Source organism: Hyaena hyaena, unplaced genomic scaffold (assembly GCF_003009895.1).
Source record: "Hyaena hyaena isolate Hyena2069 unplaced genomic scaffold, ASM300989v1 scaffold_652, whole genome shotgun sequence".
NCBI classification, from domain to species: Eukaryota; Metazoa; Chordata; class Mammalia; order Carnivora; family Hyaenidae; genus Hyaena; species Hyaena hyaena.
This window is the reverse complement of record NW_024081284.1, coordinates 366,641-381,759: the sequence shown is the minus strand read 5'-3', so window position 1 is coordinate 381,759 and position 15,119 is coordinate 366,641.

The window sequence follows — 15,119 nt, the reverse complement described above, 5'->3', positions numbered from 1 at the left end:
ACCGCGAGATCATGACCTAAGCGAAAGTCGGACGCTTAACCGACTAAGCCACCCAGGCGCCCCTAGGTGGCACCTAAATTTAACCATCACAACCATCCAAACACCTCTCTGCTCTTATAATCTAAGCTTGTGCCCACCTACCAGTGCATTTAGTTTTTTTCAGTTATAACTCTGGAAATCAGTAGGGCAAGGTAGAGTTTATACAAGAGATTGCTGTGCCACACAGCCGTCCTAAGGATTTTCTCAGAACGAGAGGGTTAAAACTAACCTCTTGTACTTTGAAAAGAGCACATCTGTGCAGAGCCCCGTTAAGCGGTTTAGTCTCCACCTTTATACACCATCATCTACTAGTACAATGAGGAGTCGTTGAATCTGAGGCAGTGGTTTTTTGTTTGTTTTGTTTTGTTCTGTTTTTCCTTTTTATACAGATTTAGCTTCTGTCAAAAGTTTAAGTTTTGGCTTGTGAAGATAGCAGGCCTAATAAGCATACATTTCTAGGCTTTAAAAAAATAAATGTACATGCCCTTCACACTGTCACGTGCTAGAACTAGCTCTGGGGACAGCCAGGAACACGATATAGTAAATCTGATGGAAATTTACTTAGAGTATTTCAGACTGGGAGAGAGAGAATTCTATAGAGCAAAACCCTGTGTGACATGTGTTCTAGTCATTAAAGTTTATATAAATTTACGTAAAATGTACACATTTTTAAAAAAAAGTATTCAATTTTAGTAAATTTACCAGTCCTGTCTTCTAAAAACCCAGCTTGTCACAGGATAGGTCACTGTCTTCTATTTCCTCTCCTGCACGAGGGGAAGCCACGGTAAGATATGAATCATCTAGGATCATGTGGGAAGAATGGAATTTCCCTCTTCCAGGAAGGTTAGAAATGTTTGGGGCCTTCCTTCCACTGTTTACCAGACATGGAAGTGACATTTTGGAACTGCTAGAGATGCAACCATACATTTTTAATATAGTTCTAAATGCCTAAGGAAATGTCTCCTATGGTCTAAATTATAATACAGGATGGCACCATTTAAGCTTAGGAGAGACTGCAGGGAATGACATTCAGATTTGGCTGATGGGTAGTTAGCTAGATGCCACTTTTTGTTTCAACCCTTCTGATTGGGAATGTGTCTAAGCACGTTCTTTTCTGCGACAGTCAGTGAAACTTTGGTGATCAAGGTCATGTTGCTACATGTCATTTCTTTTCCTTTTTTTTTTTTTTACAAATACTTTATTGTCAAATTAGTTTCCACATAACACCCAGTGCTCATCCCCATGAGTGCCCTCCTCCATGCCCATCCCCCCTCCCCCCCACATCCATCAGTCCTCAGTCTTTGTCAGCATTCAAGAGTCTCTCATGGTTTGCCTCTCTCCCTTTCCCCCACCATTTCTGCCCTTCTTCTGCCCCTTGTTCCTCCGTCAAGTTCCTCCTCATCCTCCTATACGTGCAAACATATGATATTTGTCCTTCTCTGCCTGACTTATTTCACTCAGCATAACACCCTCAAGGTCCATCCATGTTGCTACACATGGCCAGATTTCATTCTTTCTCATTGCCATGTAGTATTCCATGGTATAGATAAACCACATCTTCTTGATCCATTCATCTGTTGATGGACACTTAGGCTCTTTCCATGTTTTAGCTATTGTGGAGAGTGCTGCTATGAACATTGGGGTACATGTGCTCCTATGCCTCAGCATTTCTGTATCCCTTGGGTAAATTCCTAGCAGTGCTATTGCTGGGTCATAAGGGAGTTCTATTGTTAGTTTCCTGAGGAACCTCCACACTGTTTTCCAGAGGGGCTGTACCAGTTTACATTCCCACCAACAGTGTAGGAGGGTGCCCGTTTCTCCACATCCTCGCCAGCATCTAGAGTTCTCTGATTTGCTCATTTTAGCCACTCTGACTGGCGTGAGGTGGTATCTCAGTGTGGTTTTGATTTGTATTTCCCTGATGAGGAGGGATGCTGAGCATCGTTTCATGTGTCTGTTGGCCATCTGGATGTCCTCTTTGGAGAAGTGTCTGTTCATGTCTTCTGCCCATTTCTTCACTGGGTTGTTTGTTTTTCGGGCGTGTAGTTTGGTGAGTTCCTTATAGATTCTGGATATTAACCCTTTATCTGATATGTCATTTGCAACTATCTTTTCCCATTCCGTTGGTTGCCTATTAATTTTCTGGGTTGTTTCCTTGGCTGTGCAGAAGCTTTTAATCTTGATGAGGTCCCAACAGTTTATTTTTGCTCTTGATTCCCTTGCTTTTGGGGATGTGTCAAGTAAGAAGTTGCTGCGGTGGAGGTCAAGGAGGTTGTTTCCTGCTTTCTCCTCTAGGGTGTTGATAGTTTCCTGTCTCACGTTCAGGTCCTTTATCCATTTTGAGTTGATTTTTGTGCATGGTGTGAGAAAATGATCTAGTTTCATTCTTCTGCATGTTGCTGTCCAGTTCTCCCAACACCATCTGTTAAAAAGGCTGTCTTTTTTCCATTGGATATTCTTTCCTGCTTTGTCAAAGATCAGTTGGCTGTATACTTTTGGGTCCACTTCTGAGTTCTCAATTCTGTTCCATTGGTCTATGTGTCTGTTTTTGTGCCAATACCATACTGTCTTGATGATGACAGCTTTGTAGTAGAGGCTAAAGTCTGGGATGGTGATACCTCCCATTTTGGTTTTATTTTTCAGTATTACTTTGGCTATTCGGGGTCTTTTGTGGTTCCATACAAATTTTTGGATAGTTTGTTCTAGTTTTGCGAAGTATGCTGGTGCAATTTTGATTGGAATTGCATTGAATGTGCTACATGTCATTTCTTACTGACTGATACACGGGCACTGGGTTTTACACCAGAGAAACTGACTTTTGATTTCTATAACATCTCATAATCGTGGCCAGCTGCTGGTGGCAGGGTCCCGAGAGAGTGGCCACGGGCTTTGCTTCCGGCTTTCCTGAGGGGTCGGGGGGGTGCGATGGGGGGAGGGCCTCTCTGATTTTGGGGGTGGAGAAGTGATGGTGACAGCAGAGGCAGGGGCGTGTCAGGGATGACGAGGTGCTGGGGCAAGGCTGTCAGAGAGATTTGGGAGGACTGGCCTCATGGACTGGAATGACACTCCTTCCAATGAAGACACCTGTGGTGACTAGATGCCCCAGTATTTGGTGGAACCCTAAGAAAGAAAATAATTTCAAATAAATGAGGACACAATACTTTCTCATAGATTTTTTAAGGTTTTATACTTATTGAAACTCTGTTTTAGATTTTATTTAGATATACATTTCTATTGCACAACATTCTTGTACATGAATGGGAAAATGTAAGCAAAATATTGGGTAAGCCATTCCTAAAACTTTTTGTTTCAGTGTTAAATCACAGTGTAATCTTAAATTCTTAAAAATGTTTATTATTTATTTTTGAGAGAGAGAGAGAGAGAGAGAGAGAGAGAGAGAATCTGAAGCAGACTCCAGGCTCACCCCTTAAATGAATTTTTAAATGAAAATTTTTAAAGATTATACTGGGATTGGGGCACCTGTGGTGCAGTTGATTAAGCGTCTGACTGTAGGTCCGGTCATAATCTCGAGGTTCATGGGTTTGAGCCTTGCGTCAGGCTCTTGCTGACAGCTCAGAGCCTGGAGCCTGCTTCGGATTCTATGTCTCCCTCTTTCTGCCCCTCCTCTGCTTGTGGTCTGTCTGTCTGTCCGTCTGTCTCTGTCTCAAAAACAAATATTAAAAAAAATAAAAAGTCATTTAAGCTTCACATATGAAGAATTAGCCATGCACATCTCCTAGCTTGGGTAGTGGCAGTGTGAACCATTTGCACTGATTCCTTCTTGCTCACACAATATGCCACTTAGTCAAGGACAGGTGTAAGACTTCCTTGACTATAAGGCACATCCTGATTTCAGAGATGAAGAAAAAAAGTGTGCATATTGTAATAAATGTAATGTGATTTGTTTTTTCCTTCCTCTCTTCCTCCTTGTGCCTTGAGTAAATTCATGATATTAATTTTTTTTTTGGTCATTTGTCTCTTTCAGATTAAAACTGAGTTAAGCATGGGAAAAATCAGGCAGAGTTCAGGGTGTGCTGGGTTTTAAACAGGTAAAGTTTTACTGCATTTTAACTTATACAGACGTAAAGCCTTCTCGTTTGTTCCCATAGGTGTTTTAAGAAGTACTTTTCAAATCTACACCCCTGATGGTTTTATTGCACTATCTAAAAATGTCATTGGGAAATGATCAAATAGGTCATAAAAGTGATGGGCTGAAAAATGTTATATTGCACCATCATTGAAACTTTTGGAGTTAGTTTATAATTAAGTTAGAAATCAATATATGTGAGGAGAAAGTACTAGGGTTTCTGGCTTCCATAATACTACTTTCTATGCTCGTCATGGTCTTGTTGACTGATAAAAATTTTCTAAATTGGAATTTCTGAACTTTAAATGACATCAGAACACCATAACTCACTAAAGCAGCTCTTTCCATTAATTCAGAGACTGGATTGCAGTTAACCAGTAACCTCTGCATCATGACATAATTTCTTGCTAAATTGGTATTTTGTAATGGTTAACTTTGCTCCTGGCTGTTCACAGCAGGGGGTAGTTTTCTTTCATCAAAGTCTTCTATTTATTACAGTCCTCTGGGGCTTAAGACATTATACCTTAAAACAAAACAAAGCCTTCCCAGGTACTTAGAGGTAGTACTATTTCACCTCACTAATTGTCAGTGAACTAAGGAAACTCTTCCAAAACGCTTACTAAAAAACTGATAGTCCAAACGGGGCATCTAAGATTTTTGCGAAAAGTAGCCTTTTAATGATGATAGAGCCAGAGACATAGTCAGCTAAGTACACTTGCTGGTGTGAAAGGGTAGTGATTTTTAACTTTGTAAAGAAAACAAAGAAGAAAGAAAGAAGGAAAGGAAGAAAGAACGAAAAGAAAATCTCGTCCTGAGGTTATATGGAATTAGGTCAGTGGAAAAAAGTTAGTCTGTGGTCGTGTGAAAATATAAAAGAAGTCCCTGGAATATTGGAGAACAGGCTTTAACATGCAGTTTCACTGCTTTGTTCTATTGCTCCAAATCTGAATTGTGAAAGGAAACTCACAGTTCACCACCACCAGCAAAGAAATCAGCAACCTCAGACATGCATCCCTCCAATTTCCACGTTGATGAAACCTGATGATAACTTGGAGAGGCAGCAGCAAGCCCCCTCACTGATCCAGAGTCCCTTGAATTCTTTGGGTGCAGGGGGAGGGAGGAAGGGGGTGGGGGGAATGGCGGAATTTGGGGAGGAGGCACTGACTGCTAATTAAGCTTTAGTCTTGTTTCTGTAAACACCACTTCTGACTTATGTAAATAAGATATTTACACCCCTTACTTAATGATTATGCATATAACTAATTTAGAGCCAAGAGACAGAAAAACAAAACCTAGTTGGGTGGAGTTAAACCATTCCTAAGGTATTTGCCAGTTCACAGGCCCCTGCTGAAGAAAATGAGGAACAGTTTTATTAACTTGGAATCAAAGAAAGTCTTGCTTCTTTTGAGAGTGACAGAAATGACCTAATTGTATGTGAAGGGGATGGAGACCTGCTTGAAATGTGGAAAGGATTTTGAGCTTAAGTTGCCTAGTTTTGTGAAAGTTTTTTTTCTCCTCCCCCTTGCTAGCTGGTTAAATCACCACGAGGAGAAACTGCTTTGTTTAAATAGTTTTTCTGTTCCAAGAACCAGAGTATTATAACAAAACTTGTGGGACAGAGTGACTTGTGCGATAGGTAAAATTACTCAGAGAAAATTTTCCATATCACTTCTCCTTCCAATTGTCCCACAGGCAAGTGAAATCTGCCCCCAGTTTCTTGCCACAGAGCAGAGATCATTTAAAAAGCCAAGCTCTTGGGGCGCCTGGGTGGCTCAGTGGGTTACGCGTCTGACTCTTGGTTTCAGCTCAGGCCATGATCTCACGGTTCCGGGAGTTTGAGCCCCGCATTTGGGCTCCGCACTGACAGTGTGCCGACAGCGTGGAGCCCGCTTGGGATTCTCTCTCTCCATCTCTCTGCCCCTCCCCTGCTCGCTTTCTCTCTCTCAAAATAAATAAATAAACTGAAAAAAATATAAAAAGCTAAGCTGTTTGTTCTAGACCTTCCGTGTCATAACTGATCCATTCTCCCAGGAGTTCTGGTTCTGGTATTCTGTAGGATAACGCAGTAATTCGCTCCTGGGTTTCCAGAAAGTAGAGTGTATGAGAATGAAGGAAATCAGTGATGCAAATGGTGTATATTGCCATGATGGGGAAGGTCGCTGAAAAGACCTGATTCGCCTGCGAGCTGGGCTCAGGTTTTGGGGGCTCCTTGCCCCCTCCCCTGTCCTGGGGAAGTGGGGTCTTGCTTTTCTGCCCCGAGAGGCTGCTCTCAGGACACGGCCTTGAGATGATGTGGTGCTGAGAACACTGCATGTACACGACTGAAGCCTGTTAGAGCCGCTTTATAAACGGTGAAGACATGGCAGGCGGGTGCAGGGATCCGCTCGTCTTGCTCCCGAGAGACAAGCCTCACGTGCAAGTTCCCTCTGTTGATTAAAACCGCCACCTGCAAGCTGAAATGGCCTCCCTCCGTCCCACATCTCCTTGCCTTCGCCTCACAGCTGGTTTCAGATCCCGTCCAGAGAGCTCCAGGGAGGGCTGTGGCCCATCATGCCAACACATACCCAGAAACAAGTGAGTGAATCAGCTGAAGATCGTGCGGTCCGGATCCTTCTCTGGCCCTCACGCCACTCAACCATCATTTGTTTAAAGGCTTTTCTGAAACATTTGATGTCTCGTGTTTCTCATTTGCCACCAGTTTTAAACTCAACTTCAAACCTGCAGGCCTATCCGCTTTCCCAGAAAGGAAGTAAGTGGGTATAATGACTAGATGTAAACCCAATGCTCTTTAGAACAAACATCATGTAAAATAAAGGGGCTGGTGAATGACTAGCATGGGCACTGCTATAATTACAAATAACGAATATTATGAGCTGAATTGCATCCCCCTCAAAATTCATATGTGAGGTCCTAAGGACCCGTTGTCCCAGAGTGTGGGTGCACTTGACGCTAGGTCTTTAATGAGGTAGTGAAAGTGGGGTTCTTAGGGTGGGTTCTAATCCAACGATTGGACACTTACAAGAAGAGATTAGGACGGGACCTGCCCGGAACGAAGCCCACCTGAAGACGGAGGGAGACAACAGCCATCTACAAGCCACAAGCAAGGAAGGTTTCAGAAGAAACCACCTGTTGACACCTTGATCTAGGACTTCCGCCTCCAGAACTCGGAGATGGTCCATTTCTGTTAAGCCACCCAGTCCGCGCTTCCAGCCGCCCTGGCCGGCTGACCCAACGGACACATACGTGCTTCTCAGACAGGAATAGCTCCTTCTCGACAGCCTTACACTCACTCCTAGGCTATGTTTTTAAAAAGATAAATATATAGTCTTTTATCTATACAATAAGCTAAATATGTCCACCTCTGAACACTCTGATCATAATTTACTATACTTTCTTATGATCATACACAAAAAGAATGATTTAAAATACGAAGATGTTTTCAAAACCCAAGAAGCCCTAGCATTTATAATGAGCTGTACTAAATGTTCTACGTGGAATGTCTTATTTTATCCTATAACCTATGAAATAGGTAATATCCATGCTTCCATTTTTTTATTAAAAATTTTTTTTAAATTTTTATTTATTTCTAGGAGAGAGAGAGAGAGAGAGAGAGAGACAGCGTGAGCAGGGGAGGGTCAGAGAGAGAGGGAGTCACAGACTGAAACAGGCTCCAGGCTCTGAGCTGGCAGTCAGCACAGAGCCCGACGTGGGGCTCGAACCCACGAACCGCGAGATCATGACCTAAGCGAAAGTCGGACGCCTAACCGACTAAGCCACCCAGGCGCCCCATCCATGCTTCCATTTTACAGATGAGAAGACTGTGGGTATACAGAGGGTAAGTGCAGAGCCAGAATTCAGGCAGTCTCTAGTCCCGTGACCACTGTGTTTTTTTTTTTTAGATGAAGTACCTCACACAGTGCTTGTGGGGCATAACAGCAGTTATTCAATGCTGGGCATCTCCTAGTTTATGAAATGGTATTCCAGGGAAGTCCTTCAAAAATGCTACTGGAATTGGGTTCTTGGCCCCACAATGATAGCAATGAGATGGGAACCCAAAAACAAAGGCACAAGAAGGCTTTATCGAGGTTACAGCTGGGGCTGAAAACAGACGCAGCACCGACAGAGAATACTTAGAGTGGTCTCCTAGGACAGAGGCAAGACCCTCCTTAAAGAGACAAAACTCAGGCTCCCCCGGGGTCCAATAAACTCATGAAAGAAAGGGAAAGAAAAATGCCTCATCCTGATGAGTTGGAAGGGCCTCGGCCTGACCGGTGGACATTGCGGCGACTCACACAGCCCATTTGTGTGTTTTGGAGGCGAGGACCTGTTTTAAGTCCGGCTCCTCGACGGGGCTCATCTTGGCTGCATCCTGATTGTGCTCGCGGGAGAAGCGGTTTAATAACAGCCCACAGGCAGTGCCCCAGGTGCATACTGTGTTTCACTTGGGGCTGGTTCCCATGGTCCCTAATTGTCTCCAAAGCTGGATTAGAAACTACCTGGCGGGGGACGCCTGGGTGGCTTAGTAGGTTAGGCCTCCGACTTTGGCTCCGGTCATGAACTCAGGGTTCATGAGTTCCAGCCCTGCATGGGCCTCTCTGCTTTCAGCACAGAGCTCGCTGGGGATCCTCTGTCCCTGTCTCCCCCCCACCCCCCGGCCCCCATAAACATTAAAAAAAGAAAAAGAAACCATCTGGTAACTGAAGGGAAATTGGCCGCCGCTGGTCGGGCCTGCGGAGCTCCACCCGGGAGAGGACTGGGGGTGCTGAGGGGTGCGTGCGCTCACGATGCCAGCATCTGCTTGAACCCAGCTGGAAACAAACCTTTCTTACCTTCTTTTTCTTTCTCTTTCCCTTCTCCCTTCATTCCAGGGTACACAGTTGAGGATCGATCGCAAGGTATAGGAGAGAGAAACAGAAGGTGCAGATGGGCGAAGAAAGGGCAGAATATTAGCCACACCATGTAAATGAGAAATAGCGCTTTGACCAGAGTAGATTGTGAGCCAGTATTTGCGAATGAATGAATGAATGTGTGCATTTGGTAGGCAGTTAAAGTCCAGGACTGGAAGTTAGAGAGTCAGAATGGGTAAGGTCATAGATTTGTGTACAATGACTTAGTACGGAAATGCTTTCAGGGTGGTTGGTAATTACGAAGCCAGGTGAGGGTGTGATTTCAAGCAATATCTCACCAAGGGCAGCTTGAACTCCATTGCACAGAAGGGCTCTCAACTAGACCGTGTGCCTTAAAAATAAGCCGACCTAAATCAAGGGCTCTGGGCTTTCACACCCTTGCACGGGTCAGGCATAGAATAAGGGGCAGTGGGCGGCTGTGGGATGGTGAGAGGTGGGGAGGCTGGGGAGAGAAAGAGAAACTGTCAGGCTCTCTGCTCTCTGTCGGTTCAGATGATGACCCTCCAGGAACCTCAAGGCCGCCTGTGAGGAAGAGTGTCAGGTGTGGCACATAGAAGCCAGGGACAGGGCAGATGCAAGGTCACAGTGATCTGAGACTACCCGGGCTGAGCACCAGCAGTGCCTGTCCGAGGTAATGAGGCAACTGACCTCAAGACTAAGTCCAAGGTATGGTTGTCTTCCCCTGCTCTGTTGCATTCTGTTGAGTCTAATTGCTTTATATGCCATATCTAGAATTGACCACATTCATCTGCACAAGAAAGACTTATTTAAAAAAGCATAGTATTTATTTGGTGCAAACTATATGGCAGGCACTTCTCCAAACACTAGACATTCATGATCTCTTTTAATCCTATATGCGTGGGGTTCTGATGCTCATTTTATAGATGAGGGGACTAAGGCTTAGAAAAGCTAAGCGAGGGACCCACAGGGAAACAGATGTTCAGTGACGGGGCCAGGATTCAAAACAAGGTTACAAGGACCATGGGCAAATAGCACTACACACCTAATCTATTTTGAAGCATGGTGACATTTTCAGTAAATCAAGTTACTATGAATTTTGAAGCCATCTCTCTGAAAGAAATGAAAACCTTTACTAAACTAAGATAGTAGTTTAGTGATTCGATGAATGCATTGGAATGTATGTATTTTAAAATATAAAATATCTGGGGTGCCTGGGTGGCTCAGTGGGTTAAGTGTCTGACTTCGGCTCAGGTCATGATCTCGAGGTCTGTGAGTTTGAGCCCCGTGTTGGGCTCTGTGCTGACAGCTCAGAACCTGGAGCCTGCTTCGGGTTCTGTGTTTCTGTCTCTCTCTGCCCCTCTCCACCCCCCTCAAAAATAAACATTAAAAAAATAAATAAAAATAAAATATAATATATCTCATCAGTAACTTGCTTCATCTCTCTCTTGTAATAAAAGTCTATCATTACTAGTAACTATTGAGTGAGCCGGTTTGGAAGTCAGGTTCTCTGTCATCTGGAATACACAATTTTTTATCACGAGTCTGTATGCTATCTAGTATAGGAAATGAGCAATTCTTCAAGAGCAAATTTTTGTGTCCAACAGACCCAGGGCAACTGTCTGACATGTTGACTCCAAAAATTTAACTGTCGTTAAAAACCTCAGGCAATTTTTTTCTCCTTATTGTGAAATAATTGTCTAGAGATGGAAATTCTCCAGGTGGCTAGTTAAATGCCTCCAGAAGGCATAGGCCATTGATGAATCCCTCTGAGAATTTCTGTAGTTTACAAGTGGCCTTATTGGGTAAAGAATCTCATTAACTCTACCCCTTTAGAACAGGGTCTGTAGCAGTGGCCTGCTTGTGAAGAAAGAGTAATGTATACCTCAGCATCTCTGGATGAAACTCTAATGCAGAGTTGTTTTCTCATCTTAAAACCACACTGATATTTAAAAGTTACTAACTTGTCTTTTTCAACATGACTAAATTCTGTCCATTTTCTTGCATCTACCCCATTCCCTTGCTCTCATGGCTGAGCCCTAGATTTTCCCAGGCCATATCGGGCCAGGGGGTAAAGTTGGTCAGAATTAATAATGCATATCTTGTCAGGCTCTTGCTTCCTATGAGAAGTACATGTGCATCCCAGCACCCTCTACCCCTCACCCCCGCTCCCAAGGCTCCTTCCAGTTACATCTAGGAGTTCCCAGGGAATAAACTCTTTAATCAGCATGGTTCCTCTATGTCTCTCATTTTCTGCTCTCGCTCCTCTTGGTGCCGTTTCCTAAGGCTTCCATCACTTGCGGAGCTGGGGGGTGGGCAGAACCTGAGCACCATTGCCCCGTGGTGACACGGTGTTCTTCCGGGTGCTGCCACCACGTGTGCCATGTTAGAGTTCCCTGGGGTCCAGGGAGACACTGCCAAGGTGACACTGCTTCCTGCACCAGGAGGTCTCTTCTCCCCCTCCCTCCCCCACGTTGTCTTTTACACATGGACTGTTTGTGCTCCATGCTTTATCGAATTCATGGTGAAATATTTATTTCGGGTTTTCCAGTCAACTTCTGATAATGGATACATACGGAAAGGCTAAAAAATAATAAGTAATAAACTTTCATCTTAGGAAATTGGGGAGTGGAAGGAAAGGAAACATAAGGAAATAACGAAAGAAGATGTTTTTCAAAGAAGCAGAAGTAAGTGACAAAGTTATAAAGAATACCATAGAGATGATCAATAAAGCCAAAAATTGGTTTTCTGAAAAGATTTGTAAGATTAACAAAACCCTGGTGAAATCAGCGAAGAGTAAAAAAATGCAGCCAACAGCAACAAAGGTGGAAATGGACAAGATGGGGTCTGCCACAGACCCTGCAGATTGTTAGAAGATACGAGGATGGGATGGACGGTTTATGGCAATGAACTTGAGGAAGAACGAAATGGACATAGTATGAAGATATACAATTTCCCAAATCCGATTAAAACAAAAATGACTAACAAGACCCAAGTGAGTTCACTGGAGATTTCACCGGTGAGTTTTACCAAATATTTAAAGAGCTGTAATTTTGATCAAATATCAAATCTTTCAGAAGGTAGCAAGACATTTATAATCACAAAATCTAGAAAGGCCAAGGACAACAACAAAAAGCAAATTACATTAATGTCAAAATTCCAAACTAAATGCTAGCCAACAAAATCCAGGAGAGCTTAAGTTTCTGGACACAATAAATAAAAGGATCTATTACATTTATATACATCATCAGCAATAACTAGAAAAAAATTCTCCAAAAAAATCACTTGCTGAGTCAGATTACTGAGTTATATATTTGGAGAAATGTTATCTTATCTTATCTTATCTTATCATACCGTATGTTTATTTATAGTTATTTTGAGAGAAAGAGAGAGAGTGTATGAGCAGGAAGGGACAGAGAAAGAGGGAGTGAGAGAGAATCCCAAGCAGGCTCCACATTGGAAGCACAGAGCCTGATGAGGGGCTTGATCCCATGAACTGTGAGATCATGACCTAAGCCAAAATCAAGAGTCAGATGCTCAAGCAACTAAGCCATTCAGATGCCCCTTATTTTATTTTTTTCTTTGAATTTTTTTTAGAGAGGGAGTGTGTACAAGAGAGTGCAGAGGGAGAGAAGGAGAGGGAGACAGAGAATCTCAAGCAGTTCCATGCTCAGCATGGAGCCCAACACAGGGTTCAATCCCACTACCCTGGGATCTTGACCTGAGCTGAAATAAAGAATCAGATGCCCAACCAACTGAGCCACCCAGGCACCCTGGAGAATTTTTTTATTGTATTGGTTTTCAAATGTATTGGTGTAATGCTGTATATAACATGCTCTGATTTTCTTTTCAATATCTGTAGCATCTTCAATTATCCTTTCCTTTGTCATCCAATTTAACTTATTTAAACTATTTCTTTTTGTTATGGGTGAGCAAAATACCAAAAATATCCTTTAAAAAAGAGAAGAATTTATTAGGATATGCCTCACAAAAATATCAGGACTTATTATAAGCCATAATACTTAAGACGGTATAGTTTTGCTGCAAGCCTAGCCGATTGGACCAATGGAACAGAAGAGAAAGCAGACACAGATCCACATAATATTTGGACAGTTGGTATATGATAGAGGTAGCAGCATATTATAATAAATTATGCCGACAACTTTTTGTCCACGTGAACAAAATGAAATTTGATCCCTCTCTCACAGCACATAAAAATCAATGCGTGGTGAATTAACCCTAAATGCAACGTGCAAAACTGTAAAGCTTTTAGAAGGTAATGTAAGAGAATATCATCCTGACTTCAAGGTAGAAAGAATTGCTTAAATAATGCACAGAAAGCACAAAGGAAAATATGTAGACATCTAATTTAACAAGTTAAGAACTTCAGTTCTAAGAAAGCCAGGAATAGAAAAAAAATTCCACAAACAAGGAGGTGATGTCTGTAATATATAACCAAAGCAAGACTGCTTTTGAGAATATATGAGGAGCTATTCAACATCCAAAAAGGTAAGGAGAAAAAATACCTAACAGCTCCATTTTAAAAATGGGTGAAAGGTTTGAACAGGCTCTTAACAAAAGAGGAAACTTAAGTGACCAATAAATACATGTGAAAGGATATTTACTTCATTAGAAATCAAGAAATTCTAACTAAAACGCTCCAAGATTTTTCCCCATATTGGCAAAAATTTAACAGATGACAAACTGAGGTCACAAAGGATGGGGAGCCACAGGAGGTATCATCCACCACTGGTGAGACTGTAAACTAGGGCAACCACTCTGGAAATCTTTTGGCATTTCCTATAAATTTGGATATGTGTATACCCTTAGGACTGGCATTTCCAATACTTGGTACATATCCTGGAGAAACTCCCACACAGGTGTATCAGGAAACATCTACAAGAACGCTTATAGACGTAGTTCTCATAATAAGAATACAGACAATCCTAATGTGGAAGAACAACAGACTGGATAAACAAATAATGATGCAGTCATCCCAAGGACACCATACAGCAGTGAAAATGAACTCCACAGCATGTGCCAACACTGAAGGATGTTCACAAACAAAATGCGGAGTCTAAAAAATAATGCACAGAACAAGTACGTATAGTAAAATTCTACTAGTGTAAAATCCCAAACCATGTGGAACTGAGTTCTAATATCTCGCTAACTAACCTTGGGCACTTTCACCCTGTGATGGTGGCTTTCTACCCTAGGCTTTTTTTTTTTTTTTTTTTAAAACCCATTTATGTAAGTATAAGATAAATAAACCTATTTCCCCACAGTTACCCATTGGGGTAGGGTGGGCAGGAGCACACTGAGAGAGATATCATGGGAAATGGTAATATTTTGTTCTTTTTCATTTATTTTTATTTAGAGAGGGAGGGAGTGTGTGCGCATGAGTGGGGGAGGGGCAGAAAGAAGGGGAGAGAAAATCCCAAGCAGGCTCCCTGCTGTCAGCACAGAGCCCAATACAAGGCTGGAACTCATGAGCCGTGAGATCATGACCTGAGCCAAGGTCAAGAGCGGGACACTAAAACGACTGAGCCACCAGGTGCCCCTGGTGATGTTTTGTTCTTGAGCTGGTGTGTGGCAGGGGCATACATATCTTTGTATTATTGTTAATGTTTGTTTTTTTTTTTAAGTTCATTTATTTTGAGAGAGACAAAGAGAGAACAAGTTGGGGAGGGGCAGAGAGAAGAAGACAAACTGAGAATCCCAAGCAGGCTCCATGCCTGGACTCAGAGCTCGATCCCACAAACCCTGAGCCGAAAGCAAGAGTCCAATGCCCAAATGACTGAGCCACCAAAGTGCCCCTATTGTTAATGTTTTATACCCCTTGCATACATTTGAAATATTATCCTTATACAGTCCAAATTTAGTAATAGCTTTTTTCAAAAAGGGTTGAGGTAAGTTTATTTATTTATTTTTTTATGGTGTATATGGTACATATTCTATATCTTTTTTTTTTTTTACAAATAGTTTATTGTCCAGTTAGTTTCCACATAACACCCAGTGCTCATCCCCACAAGTGCCCTCCTCCATGCCCATCCCCCCTCCCCCCCACATCCATCAGTCCTCGGTTTTTGTCAGCATTCAAGAGTCTCTCATGGTTTGCCTCTCTCCCT